At 42.7% G+C, this 14,791-nt stretch overlaps 1 protein-coding gene across 5 annotated transcripts in view; it reads right to left on the bottom strand.

Annotated features, from left to right (window-relative positions):
• Positions 1-14,539, bottom strand: part of LOC117893232 (brain-specific angiogenesis inhibitor 1-associated protein 2) — a 29,819-nt gene extending 15,280 nt beyond the window's left edge. For 4 of the 5 annotated variants that reach the window (XM_034799785.1, XM_034799789.1, XM_034799787.1 and 1 more), the window contains exon 1: positions 14,260-14,538. The gene's annotated coding sequence lies outside the window, so the exon portion shown is untranslated. Of the gene's footprint in view, positions 1-14,259 lie in introns of all 5 variants that reach the window. The other variant, XM_034799784.1, reaches the window with a different exon arrangement.
• Positions 14,540-14,791: the final 252 nt, after the last annotated feature.

The following is a 14,791-nucleotide window of genomic DNA, read 5'->3' as shown; positions in this document are numbered from 1 at the left end:
GACAACGAAATGGCTAAAATATTTAAATTGCCGCTCGAGCAGCAGCAGCAGCACAGGCAAATGGCCATTAAGACAAGGTAAACAGGCCAACTGTGGGGTTCTGTGTGTGGACTCCCGGCCAGGTCGATGCGTTGGCGACATCGCTACAGTCCACGTCCAGTCCAGTTCCAGGTCCATGTCCAGGTCCCAGCTGCCAGCCCACGAGTCGCTCCGGGACTTGTGCAACAATTTGTGCACAAGTCAAGAATTCAGTGGTGGACGCCAGTGGCTCCAAGTGGCCGGCCGCTGCACAACTTTTGATTACTAATGAGCCGCGTGGAGTCGCTGTGGAGTCGCGCTGCCAGGCGTCTGTCAGTCGCTGTGTGGAGCTCTGATTTATGCGGTTTATTTATGGAAATATCTATGCGCGTAGAAATTGAAAAATTTACTTTGAATATCAAGTTTATGCGTGGCATATGGGCAGACGCGAAACTTTGATTGGAATCTCAATTTGATTTTGGATTTTTTCAAGCAACAAAAAAAAGGCAAAGAGCAGAAAAAAAATGTGCAGAAAGCTTCAAATAGAAAGCAAATCTATCTAAGATCTGATCAGTAGGATTCTTCAAGTCTACTTTATGGCTGAGAGAACTTTTGAGGGCTTTAATTATTATGGAATTCCTATAGATGGAACTCCTGGCTGAGAACATATTCTGAGCTATAAATGTAGCTGCTCTTTGAAGCTTCTTGGAGCGAAGAATAAACTCCTATTTGGCTGTGAGTTTCTGTCTCATTTAATAAACTTATAAACTTCATTCCCCATCAAATGTAACCCAAAATTTGTGAGATCTCTCGGCGTTTGCATTGCATTCATCACTCAAACAATTATGAATATTTCAGCAGTTTAATGGAGTTTAATTTTATGCAGTTTATGCTATTGCATTGCATTCGTGGCGGGTTTGCTGGGGTTAAATTAATAATAGATTAAGCCAGGTTGGTGTTGGCCTTGTTCTTAATAGACAAGCAATGTTTTTGCATAGATTTTTGCGCACAGCAGAGGCGCAATTAAAGTGCCGTCCACTCACGTAGACTCAGAGACCGATGCAGATGTAAGCCCAGTTGCAGTTGTAGTTGTGGAGAGGCCCACAGCAAGATATGATATCGGGTTTCGTACCTGACCGCAGCAATGACGCTGCTAACCTTGGCAGGCGGTGGAACAAAATCTGTGGAATGCAGCAGCAGCAGCGCAGCCAGCTGGCAGGTTCGTTGCCCAAGTCTCTTGATTCTAAGCGAGGCTAAGGGGCGTGTCAGCCAGCACGTAGCCAAAAGGCAACAAGTAGATAGAAAACCCATGGAAATAGCAGGCCCAACTTTCTTTCTCCACTCTCACTTGCAGGGGCAGGGGCAGGGGCTTATGTTGGAGTGTGTTTATCTTGCATCTGCTTAAATATTGAAATGCGACACATCCACATCCACATCCACATCAATGACGACGAGCGACGAACCTGACGAAGATTTCGTAAGATTTCGTTTTCCTATGGCTACTCTCATATCATTTCATTTCATTTCCATTCAGCGCTGTTCATGTTGGAAATTTCTTTTATTTTTGTTGGGAAGAAGACGCGTGTGCCTACGTAATCGCCCTCCCTCTCTCTCTCTCGCTCTCTCACTCTCCAGTTGAAAGGCCCTTCAGTTCCCAAAAGTCGCCTGGGGGGGCAAAGTGCTGACATTATTGAATGTGGTTCGTGGCTGCGCGTTGGGTTCAATGGAATAATAGAATTGTGAACGTTGAATGGTGTGCGACACTCTCGATGCCACAATTAAATTGGTAAAAGTCAACCATCTTTGCAGTAGATTTGAGAGCGGAGACCGAAGTATGTAAGTGCCAGATGTGAGGCCCAACAATGGGTGGAAAAAACAAAGAGAAGATCTATTTTCGTGTGGTGTCACTATTTGCCCTGAAAGCTCTGCCTCTCTCCCAGTATGTGCCCTTACTCTCTCACTTTCAGACTCTCTCATTCTCTCTTTGGCCCAATCCATCCATGGTGCATCCTCCCTTCGATGTTTCGATCTTTTTTTTTTTTTTGGCAAACAACTTTCGCCGAAGCAGTCAACGATGATCATTTTCCTGCCACTCGAGGTACATGCAAATAATCGGGTAAACAGCTCTTGCGAGCAGCATGTCCAACAACAGTTAAAGCTGAAGATGGAGGAGCTACAGTTGGGTGGAAGAGCCCAGAGCTAGTACTATTATCAAATGCTCATCATTAACATTGGCTGCCTGCTGCCTGCTGCCTGGCTGTGGCGGCTGCAATCTCAACGTGACGATCAAATTGCAGCACATGTGTGTGTGCCAGTGTGTGGACAAGTGTGCGTGGCTGTTGTTGTGAAAATGAAATTAAACTAAAGACCGTAGACAATGGAGCGAGGAGAGCGGAGATGCTCGTACAACTTGTAGTACTTGTAGTCGTATCTTCGCGCTCAAATTGCCGCCAGATACAGATTTTCAAATGAGTCTTAGACACAGCACAGCAGAAACAACGACAAAATAACAACACAATAAACATTGTTGGGATACCCGTTCCCCACTCCAACATCCACCAACCGTAAGGGGTTTACCATGCAAATTGAGGGACTGCCGCCGCACTGCTCAGTCACTCAAATTGGCAGTGAAAGTAAAAGTTTAAAGTTATTTCTCTCTCTCAACCTCCCCCACTCTCCCTTTCTGGTCTGTCGAACTGTACCAAAAGCTGAAACGCGAAAGAGATGCTGACGGACTGACTGACAGCTGGAGCGACACTCGACATTCCATATGCCAGAGCGCAGACAGGGGCAGAGAGCACACATGCTCATATTTGCGCCCTGAACCGAGGGCCACGTGAGCCATGGCCTGGCCGCGCAGCTCGTTCAATTGATTCTCCTTGCCTTTGCACACACTTTTGCCCACTATGGGCGAAGAAGCGGGTGAGCTGCACAGAGTGCTGTGTTCCATTAACCCACTGAGCTCCCCTGCGCTTCGGACACACCCAGACACTCCCCCGCTGCCACTCTCTCTCCCAGGCGGACTTGGTCGTGACTTCATCCAGCGCGACATGGGCATCGGCATCTCCTGTTTATAGAAGCATCAGCAGTCGCAGCGCCTCTACCCATCATAAATTAGTTGCAGATGGCATCTGAAAGAACCGACTGCCGCCGCACGAACGTTTCTCTGGGAGCGTTAATGGCCATGTCTGAGGTCGGGAACGAGCATCTACGAACAGGAACTGCGGATTCCAGTTACAGCGTGTGGGAGTGCCACAAGAAATGGGGAAAAAACACTAAACAATTCTTGGGATAATCGTAAGAAATAAACATAAGAAAGGAACATGAAACATGAAAATTCTTTCTAAGGAATTTTAACAGCAAGAGAAAAACTCATTAAATAAATTTAAATAACGAATTTTGCATTGGAGTTCTGCCATTAATTGTTCTCAGTTGCTTGTCGTTTGCATCCGCTTCCCCATTTGAAGTGAAGTACTTCCAAAATCTTCAAGTTGATTGACTCAATGGCACTTGTCCGGGGCGGGTGATATATTTCTAACTCTTCCAATCGCAGTCGTGTTTCGGTAGCCAAAACGCAAAGCTCATTTGTCCGCCCCCACAGCAATTATTCATTCCAGCAATCCATATGGAAGAGGCTACAAAAAGATACACAGATACACTTGGGTAGAACTGAGATACGGACATGTTGAGCTTGTTGAAAAATATCAAAGCAAAACAAATTGCTGAGCGACTGCGTCAGGCGCAAGGAATGCGACCTTGAGCTGTCGTCGTTGTCGTCGGGCATGGCGGCCGCTTGTTCAGATGTCGTGACCAGGCCCGGGCCCGGGCCCAGTGCCAGACCCAGACTCAGGCAGCACAAGTACAGCGAGAGAGGAGGTGGGCTGGCTGCCAGAGAGATCAGAACTGAACCAAACCAAACCAAAGCGAAGCCACTTGCTGGTACAGAGAAAACGAGACGCGAGATGCGACGCAGAAAATAGCGCAGTTTCGCGTACAATAAAACACGTTTGACGAACGGTTTTGATGCTGAAGATGAAGATTGAATATCTGTCAGATACACACACAAGCACACATGGTAGACGGCGCTCACTTTTATTTTCAGCATTGCAACCACAGAAACAGCAACAGCAACAGCAAGAAGCAACAGCCACTAAGACCACAACTAGAGCCACACTGAGACCTCAAGCAACAGCCACACTAAGACCTCTCAGCCACAAAGGAAATGCCATAACAAGCCAAAATAACAAAGATCAAACTCCTCCAGTTGAATGAGAACAAAGCAGCTGCAAAGTTGCAAATACTACAAAGAAAATGTAGCTGCCTGTTGCTCTGTGTTGTTGTGTAAGTTTATTCATTCAATTAGAAACTTTCGAGCTGGTACGCCTCTCGACACTCAACAGAGAGTCTCTCCACAGACTCCAAAGCTGTATCTGCGATCTGTGTAAAGCCAATCTAAGGTACACATTTTGTTGCTCGTTCATTAGTTGAATAAATATCAACCGATTACAGCACTCCATTGAATTATTCTTATAAATTATATTATGTATAATCCCAGCCCAAAAATAAACTTGTACACGCTCGCTGATCGCATGTCAAAGCGATTTATTTGCTTTTGCTAAGCAAAAAATTATTTGGAATCTCTGAATTTATTCGCATATTTCACGTATTTGACAGGCAAAGTTCATTGAAGTCAAGGTTCCAATCAAACAGCTAAAGATTCTTCACCGAGTGATTTATTTGTGTACAAGTTTGGTGGAGTTTGCCTTTTGTGTTTTGCTGGAAGAGTACACTAAACGAATACCCATTATAATTTGCATTGATCTTTCGGGGAAATGTTTGTTTTTTTATGCCAAAATATATTTACCCTTTTAGCTCATTTTTCTGATATTATTCTGCTCTTCAGCTCAGCTCATTCCGCACGCCCTTTCACTTCAAAACTTTCCCAAACGCCACAGAGCCTCCTCCCTGTTGATGCTTTCTGCGTCTCCAAAGTTCTCCAATTTTGTGTCGTTTCTTAATCGTTTTGGGTGGCAACAAAAAGCGGCCACAGTTATAAACTTCGAACCATGAAATCGCATTTGGTGGCAAAGTCAACGAACTTCAACGCGCGAGACCCCGGCTCGCTGCGCGGTTTATTTATGCAGTCGGAGGCCCAATTAGTTGTTCGAAAATGTCTGAGAACTATTCGATTTCTGCCAGCCTCTGTTGGATTTTGCAATTCGAAATATTTTGTGTAATTCTTTGGCGCATTCTTGAAGAGATCTGACACAGTTTTGATTCGACTTGAAACCTGTTTACAATTTATGCTAGAACTTGCTTTTGTTGCTGCTTTTATGTTTTGCATTCAAATTCCTTTCCACTACAACGAAAACCAGTTGCAGAATTAATTATTTGGTTGCCCAAAAATTAGCATTTCTTATTGGGTAAATTTCTCCCTTCCCCAGCGATTTGCCAAGCTGTCATTTCCTTTTCTTTGGGTGGGCAGGAGGAACACAATCAAAGTTTCAAATTTCTATAAAAAAGTTCAACGGTTTCGGGCGGAGTTCACATTTGGGGCTTTTGTTCAAGAGATTTGCATAGATTATTGGGCAAAATATTCCCGCTATAGAAATATGTAACAAGAGAATTGTAATCAGAACTACGAACTTCGAGCACCAAAAGACAAAGAAATATTCCCTAAGAAATTACTTAAGAAAATCATTAAATAATAATTTAAATGCGCGCAAAAATGTGTTAAAAATTGATCTAAAAATATCTAAAAACTGTTGAACTTTGCAGCCCTGCAGCTGGCCTTTTCTTTCTTTATTTTGCCCAACTTTTTCTCCGCTCCGAGCACTACGAGCACTTTGGCATCTCTCTCCTTTCCCCTAATAAAAACCCGCATACAAAAAGTAGGTTTCTGTACCAAATGGACAGACATTAAATCAAAACCATAGGTACATATGTACGTACATATATTTCAACAATTATGGCTCTGGTGATTACATTTCGGCGGCTTGAATTAGTCGTAAAACAAAAGACTTAAGCAACGAACTGGCGGGGTAATTGCTGCTACGTGCTGAGCATCAAACATTTTGCTTGAACGTTGATCCGAGGGTAGAACCAGAAAAAAAACACACAAAAAACAAGAGTGAAACACACACACACACATGAGAGAGGTAAACAAATGTACAAATGGTTCGGGGCAAGTTTTTGGGTTATTTTTTCTCGTTAAAATCACTCAATAAACTGACGGAAATGACTTCAGAGATCTGACTGTGAGCTGTGCGAGAGATGAAAGTACTTTCGGAACAACAACTGAAATTTCTTAATTAGCCAGGGCCATGCAGGGGGGAGCAGAAAGGTGAAAATGGCAGGCGTGAGACGTGGGTCTAAGCAAATCGAATTATCCGCCAAGCTGGGCGGACAGAGGGCCACAGAGAGCGAGGGAGAGAGAGCTGTGTACGTCCATTTAATTAGCCATTTTCACACATTTCACTTTCAACGAGCTGCCGCCAAATTGTGAAAAGAAAAAAAGAGATATACAAACGAGGGATGGGGATGGGGATGGGTTTGGATGGAGATCTCTTCAATGAAACGCAAAAAAGCCATTAGCCGGTCAAGTGCACAGAGAGCGTAGGTTGGTTGACAAGACTGTCGCTGTCGCTGTCGCTGTCGCTGTCTACTCCATCTTTTTGTGTCCATTCGTGCATCTGTATCTGCGTATCTTTGTATCTTGGCCAGGCCATTCAGGCAGCTTCCTCTGTGCCGGCGGTGGTTGTGCTTTCAAGTGGCCAATTTCTATTTTTTTCACTCGTCTACTTCTTTTTTTGGTCAGTTAAAAGTAAGTTTCCCATCGCATTGAACTTGAAAGAGCGTCTGTCTGCGTTGTGTTGGCCATTGCCATAAGTCTCTAGCCAAAATTCCCAATTTCCATTAGCCAAAAGAGACGCAAAGAGTTGATTGGCACTCGATGGACGGGCCAATTCGTGGCCCCAAACTTGCGATTTCTACCTGCGTAATTAGCATTTTTGATTTGTGAGCCTCCCGCCTGCCCACACACACGATTAAAAATAGAAACTGCGCAGCTACATACGATATGGAGGTACTATATAAGATCAGAGCCCATCCAGCGTGCGAGATGACAAATGGCACACGCTACAAAACTGCAAAAATGGCAATAAAATACAAGAAATTAATGATCAATTCGATGCCAAGAACGTCGCAAAAAAGCAAAAACGTAATAGCAATAATTATCCAGAATTATATAGAAGCAAAAATTATATTTTTACACTTTTAATTGTACTTTTTCACCTTTTTAGGAGAATAATAATAAATAATAATAATTTTCGCACCAACCAAAAGGTGTTTTATTTATTACATTTTTACCTTTTATTCTGCAACTTTTGCTCATTATTCCCTTCAAATAAATGAGCAAAAATGGTGTGCAAAATGCAGCAGTAAAAGTAAGAAATAATAAGTAAACTTTCTCATCTCGTAACTCCTCTCAAAATCTCAACTAAAAGCTAATACTAAAACCCACAAAAAAGCTTAAATGATTCTCAAACAAACGTTTTTTTTGTTTTTTTTTGCCAGCGTTAAATGAAGTATGACTTTTGGCCAGGCAGCTGTGAACAATGGGTGGAGACATGCAGAGGATGGTCCGCAGAAAGTGACTGCAAAATGCAAGAGCCAAACGCAAATGGGCCGTAATCAGCATTAACGGCTTCACGGGGCTGTCAGCCTGTCCATCCTATCTGAGAAACACGATGGTGCCAGGCCTGTCTGCCACTTTGCCTATTAGACGATTAATAAGACGGAAAGGCAATTAAATCGACTCAAGATATATGTGAATTAAATGCAGCAGCTAATCAGCTAATGATAATGGTGCTGGCAGCGTTACAATCTCTAAGAGACTGCCACTAAATGGACAAAACCAATGGAGAGTGTGATTTGATGTTAGGGTAAACAACAGCCACGAAATCAAATGTATTTCAAATGAACAAATGTTCAAAAATCAACTAACAGTTGTGGTTAATATTTCTACAGTTTTCTCTTGATATTCCCCGAATATTGCACCTCTCCGGAGCCTCCCTAGCCAGCCCATTAATTACATTACATTTCATTTCATTTCAATTCCATTTGGTCAGATCTCGTTGGCCCCCTTTGGGCACTTTGTTGTGCTCTCTCGGCGCTTTGTTGGTCATTAGGAAATTTGTTACAAATTGTATCTGTGGCGTGTGCAAATGGCTGGCTGGCTGGCTGGCTGCCGTTTGCAACATTTGCCTTAATGCGATTTGCATTGAAAATTGGCACAAAAGTCGATTTTGTGTCTGGGCGTGGACTCGCATTGGGTCTGGGCAGAAACAGCAACAGAAACCAAAAACCAAAAACCAAACTGAATGGAGCTCCCAGCTCAGCTGGGGGATTGGACTATTCACCTGCAAAGTGCACACTGGACGGGACGGGACTTGCCTCTCGTGTCTGGCCGTCCCAAATAAATTGTTGGCTTTTCTGTTGTTGTTTTTTGCCAAAGCCTTTTAGGTGTGAACTTTTTTTTGACTTTTGCCTTTGCTGTATGTACTTTTCTGCCTGCCCGCTCGATTTGAATTGGGTTTGAGGTCAAAACTCGTTCCACTTTTGCTGTGAAACTCAATGCAAAAATGTATCACAAATAAATAATAGTTCGAAAACGAAAGATACGGACGGACATGCGTGTGTAACGTGAAAATTACATACAATATTTGATGAAGAAATCGCTGGAAATTGCATTTCCATAATCAATTCTGTGGTCACAGACAGACAGACATTTGGGCATTTTTTAATGAAAGTTCCAGCAGCTCGAGATTAGTTTTCCATAGAAATATTCCCAAGACACGCCCACGAAGTGATTGGACGACAAAAGTACGGAGCGCTGCCCAAGGCAATTATGTTTATTGGACTATTATTATTGCCGCCGCATTCTTGCCATGGCTCTGCCACTACAATAACTCTTTTGATTTCACAATTGATACTCGTGGAAAAACGTGTTCTGCGCGGACCAGCAGCGACGCGGCATGAGGCCATAAATAAATATTTAAAATTTAAATCAAATTACGCGAATCAGCGGAAACTGTTCAGCGGATTAAATGTGATTTAATGCTACACAAAGGACTAGAGAATTCTGGGGTTTTGCTGGGTCTTAAGCTAACAAATATTTGCACAAAAAAATTAGATTAAAAATTGGAAAAATAAACCTTAAAGAGTAGATATATAAATATCTTTTTTATGCAGTTTTCTGATTCAATTTCCTGCATTCCTCTGCTAAATAAAAGTACAATTAAATCGCATAAAAAGTAATTAATTCCCACACCTAATATGTTGATATTTTATGAGCTTCTTCAATGCAAACAGCTTCGATGGACAATTAACGAATTTCAATATCAAATTAATGCATTTTTCCCCATTGCAAAGTGTCATTAGCTGGCTTCGTGTTCGATTGCCCTGCTTAGGTTTTCAATTCAATTTCGATTCAAGGCATAGCCGTAGCAATTGCCGCAGTCTGTCTGCCCCAAGTCGCAGCAAAACAACTTTCAACAGCACCCAAGAGCAAACCCACAACTCGAGTGGGTGGGGATTGGGGTACAGCTACAGGTACAGCTACAGGTACAGCTACAGGTACAGTCAAGTGGTAGTGACATATCGCTGCCAGATGGAAAAATGCGGTTAATGTGGCTAATGCCAATAGCTGTGGCTGCTGGCTGTTCACTGCCTGCAGGCTGGACCCATGCACTTGTTCATTTTCCTAATTAAGTCAAAGGCTCCACAGACAGTTTTTATGGTCTCACAAGAGCCAGTTGTGTGGAAATTCATGGGGGGAACGCTGTGGCATAAATCCATTTCGAGTGCAAGTGAAAGGTGACTGCAGGCGGCGGCAGTTTAACCTTGAAGGGTGCCCCAGAGATCTACCAAAGTTCAAGTCATTTACACAAAGAAAAGTAAACAAAATAACAAATTGGTTTTATGGTAATAGATTTTAATTCTGCTTTACATTCCGCTTCAAATTGATGCCCTATTTTGTTTGGTATTCGTTTCCAAAAATAGAGAGAAAACAATGCACGAAATTTCTCCTGTCTGTGATCCTGTCAAATGGATCTGTGACAGGCAGCTGCTGTCAGCTGACAAACGCAGATCATTCGACACACAATGCAAGGGAGACACTTGGCAAGGGGAAAGAAACATAGGGGAAAGCCACAAAGAATGCCAAAAGTTGCCAATTTTCCAGTGTCACGTGCCGAAACGCTTTTTAATTTTACTTTTTCGAAATTTCCCTAATGATTTCATTAGAAATTTCCTATTTTTATGGCAATTCTTCAACAAATTAAACGCAGAAAAGTGTCACCTTTTTCGCTGGAGCTGCTGGAATACTTAACCTTTTATTCCTTTTATTTATGCCCCATTCCGAGCCACTTAACACATTTTAGTTGCATAATCCCATTGCATTTTCCTTTGCATTTCCTTTTTGGCGCCATTGCCGTTGCGTTTTGCTCTCGAGAGGAAGTAATCGCTTGATGGATTTTACTTTGTGACAGTTCATGCAAAATGAAAATTAATTTACGATTCTCAGGCACAGACAGAAATGCCTCCGTGTGTGTTTCAAGGAAAATGTCTGCCACTTTGCAGCAAATGCAGTCAGCCCCCGTTGCCGCCCAAGTCTCGGCCAGACCAGACCGAAACGAACCGAACCGGACCGCGCCAATGTGGCCGTTTGTTTTGGCCAAAGTTGATGGACTCGTTTGGGGCGCCTACAGCCGCAGCCGCAGCAGCAGCAACTAAAAGTGAATGGGCTGGGGAGGGTGGTGGCAGCGGTGGACTGCCGGTTGGGCAGCAGCAAATCGGCGCTTTAACAATTTGGTTAAAGTTTAATAAACTTTATGAAATGCTGTCTTGAGTGGGAAATGCATGGAGTCGTCGACTCCAATGACAATGATGCGGACCACGGGGTGGACGAGGGGGTAGCCGTGCTGTCAAGTGAGTTTTTCGGGGCGATAATGTGCCGCACAGAAAAAGGAAATTCAAGGAAAGCCATGGGACACACGCGGCAGCAGGAAATAATCGCGTTGCCATGTTAGAAAGTTGCCATTATTTCAGTATTCAATATCCAACATCCAACATCCAGTATTCAGTATTTTATTTTTCCTTTTTTTCCACGCTCTTTGTCTATACAATTTCAAACTTAAATTTTCGTTGCATTCATCATCATTTTTTGGGCCTTTTTTACACTTTTTTCTCCAGCTTCTTATGTGTATTACGCAATTGCAAAAATCGGCATTCGGCTTCCCTTTTCTGATGACATTTGTATGCCATTTTCTTCTACGCTTTACGCAACTCGAATGTTGCATATTTACGTACGACGATGGCACACCCATAAATCAATCAAAAATTGCATTAAAAATGGTGATTCATTTTATGCCACAAATATCATTGCAAGCCAACACTCCAACTGGTGTAGAAAAGAGCTTAAAGATCCTCAAATCTTTAGATAAAAAGAGCACTCCACATACCAAACTTATCTCTAATCACAGCTCCATTATAATTAATGAAAAAAACTCTTTTCAACTGGTTCTTTTCTCGTCTGCACTTCCACTTAATTGAATTTCTATTGGATTTCGTGGCCAAACTGAAAATTAGCATCAATATTTTTTTATAGATTGTCAAAAGTAATCGAGGACGTGGGAGTGTCTATGGCACAGCCACTCCCGCGCCACTCCACACACTTCACACTCCAGTGGCAGTGCCAACGATCGACACCAACAAACGACCAAAAGAGGAGCCTGGCAGAGAAAGTGGGCAAAAATGTGCAAAAGATCGTTTGGATATGTTTTGAACGCTGCGAGGGTTATCATTATGCTCTTATACATAACTGCATATAACGCGTACAGTGGAAAGAAAAGTTAAGGCTAGAAAATTAATTCAAAATAAAATGAAACAAAGGAAGATCTTGAAAGCTGAATATCCGCGCTAGGAATGTGATTAATTGTGGTTTTAACTAGAAGGAACTTCCCGTAAGTTGGAATAGAAATATCTCGCTATTAAGATTTGTTTCTTCTGTACATATACGTATTAGGATCTAAGTGCAGCTTTCTTGATTTTATGACAATTTATGTCAATTTAGTTAAGCGGAAAAAAGGTTTCCTGATCTCCAATTCCCTGATCTTGCTTCTAGAACTTCATTATATTGCCTCGAATTCAACTAATCTTCACCGCTGCACGTGTGTACTCTCCACACTTAATTTATCTCCAACTTTTGCTTGAATTGCTGCTCTAACTAATCCATTTTCTTTCTCTCAGTGTATGCAAAAGGCAGTTGCAGTTATGGTTGCTGCTGCTGCTGCTGCTGCTGCTGCTGCCATTCCCCCAAGTGGATTGGAGTGCAAAGAATCGAGTAATTACATGTGTATCCACTCGTAGGCCGTATCCCCTCCATGCATGATGTATTGTGGGGATGCTCGCCGCCATCCGATAGATATAATTTTGATTAATTGAAGAGGGAGAGAGAGAGAGAGCCAAGAAATTAGAACGCAATCGGAATTTGAGCAGCAGCAACTTGCTGGTGGAGTGTCCGAGTAATTGCGGGTTGCCGTTTGGACCATCGATTCACATCAAGGATATGTTCAGCTGAATTCTGGAGAAACTTCGACTGCGGTAATGAACTGATAAGCGCATAATTAACATGGCCTGTGGTCGGTGCATGGCATACACCTGGACAAAGCACAAAGAAAGAGTCTGCCATGAGCCGCAAATGGAGACTCTCATGTGCAGTAGAAATATTTTGTGCCCCCACCCTTTCGCGCTACAACGAAGTATTTTTAAGGCGTGTTTGTTTGCTGTTTTCAATAGATTTTTGTCTTTAATGACTTTTTGGCTCCGACTCGGACCGGGTCCGGACGGTTGCTGGCTTTTGCCCGCTTAATGGCTTCGATAGTTTGGCTTTTGTTCTGCAAAAGAATCGTCTGGGCTGCCTTGGCCAAAAAGTCGTAAGTGGGTTTGGTTTAGGTTCGTTTGGTTTTGGTAATCTATTGGTGGCGGCATCGCTTTGACTCGAATACCGCTAAACCGTCAGCATAATGGAGGCCCCGGGAGATCGTTTGCCACGCCACCCCACCGGCAGCCATAGAGCACCTGTCGGAGATTCCGAAAAGATTCATTTTGAGGGGGAAATGGGTCGCACATGCTGAGCTCGGAATTTTGGCATTCATCTGAGATTTGCATGGGATAAAAGCGTAAATTGTTTGCCAAGCTGTTAATTACATTGTTGAGTGAGGGAAAACATTTGGACAGATCTACCAAGAAGATATTTTGAGCATGGAAATTGATAATCTTGCAGCCAAAGACTTGGGAGTTGAAGAAGCTGATTGAAAAGTTTGGGAATCGCTGGAATATCGTTAATCGTACTGTTTGAAATCATTTCAAAGCCCAAAAGAAATTGCGAAAACCCAAGGAATGTGCACAGCTAATTTCAAATAAAATCTGTAATTAAATTTGTGGTCTATAAATCTATAAAAATCGTATAATCGCAATCCAAAATCAACCAAAGGCTGCCAAAAATAAAGAAAGAAAACGATAAATGAATAACATAAAGTATGCCCTAGAGGGACATAATTATTTCATTCAATAATTGCCATTAATTCAAGACAAGAGCCATAAATCTGGCAACTGGGATAAAGAGCCGCCCATTAAAGTCAAATCCGCTTGCTAATATTTTTTGTTTGGCTAAATTGCCAAAACGTTTTCAGAGCCCCATATACTAAAATTATATTGAACAAAAACAGGCTTTAAAAACAATACAACAGCAACAACAACGACAATAACAATAATACCGGAGAACTCATTAAATAAAATGAGAACAAACCAAAGCGAGAGAGCGGTGAGAGGAAGGTAAGAGAGAGGGCAGACAGATTGAAGAAACGGAGAAGAAACACACTCGCAAAAACAATCAGCAGGCAACAAATACGAAACGAAACCACAAGAAGTTGCAAAAATAAAAGGCAACAGAAAATACCCAAAGATGAAGAGAGTTCAATGCACGGAAATCGGATTAGGCAGAGAAATTAAGTAATACTTGTACGTAGAGACCAAGAGACTCTGGAGACAAGTGCGCCTCCAAATAGAAATAATCTTTGGGTAACGGAAAGTGAATCAGCAGAGGAAGGAAGCACATGCTCTCGGGGAAGGAAGTGCACTCCACATGGTAATCATAGCAGCTTCTCGTTTGAGTCTCACCTTTAATCAGTTCTCAGGCGTGAATCCATAAATCCAATTGTGTTCCACCACGTATTGCACAAGTTTTCGATATTCGCACTCAGTTATGTTTGTTTTTGTCAAATGGTTTAAACAGTTTGCACACCGAACGACGACGACTTTATTTGCGGGTAAATGCGCAGGCGTTACGAGTGTTCAGATTAAACCAAAACAACACCGGGACTCAAAACCACGCGGAATCGCGGTAACACTTTTTCCCAACCGAACGCGACGAAGCTTAAAACTTGACTGAGCGGCCGAAGCGCAGGTAACTTATTCACGTGGCTCTCCCCACTCTCACTCAAGCTTGAGCAGCCGCCAACATTTGCACTCAACAGCAGACAGAGGGAATGGGAAAGAGAGGGAGAAAAAGAGACCGAAGCTTCAGCGTGTGCTTGCAGCGCGAAGCAGGTAAGCGCTATAAAAGCTCATGTGAGCTTTTGGTCAACGATGCCGGCTGTTATGTGAACGCAGCCAAAACGACGGCAACGGTTTGATTTTTGTTGTAAGTTTT

This window comes from Drosophila subobscura, chromosome J, assembly GCF_008121235.1.
Source record: "Drosophila subobscura isolate 14011-0131.10 chromosome J, UCBerk_Dsub_1.0, whole genome shotgun sequence".
NCBI classification, from domain to species: Eukaryota; Metazoa; Arthropoda; class Insecta; order Diptera; family Drosophilidae; genus Drosophila; species Drosophila subobscura.
Note: the sequence above shows the minus strand (reverse complement) of the source record. Positions and strands in the feature narration are given on the sequence as shown.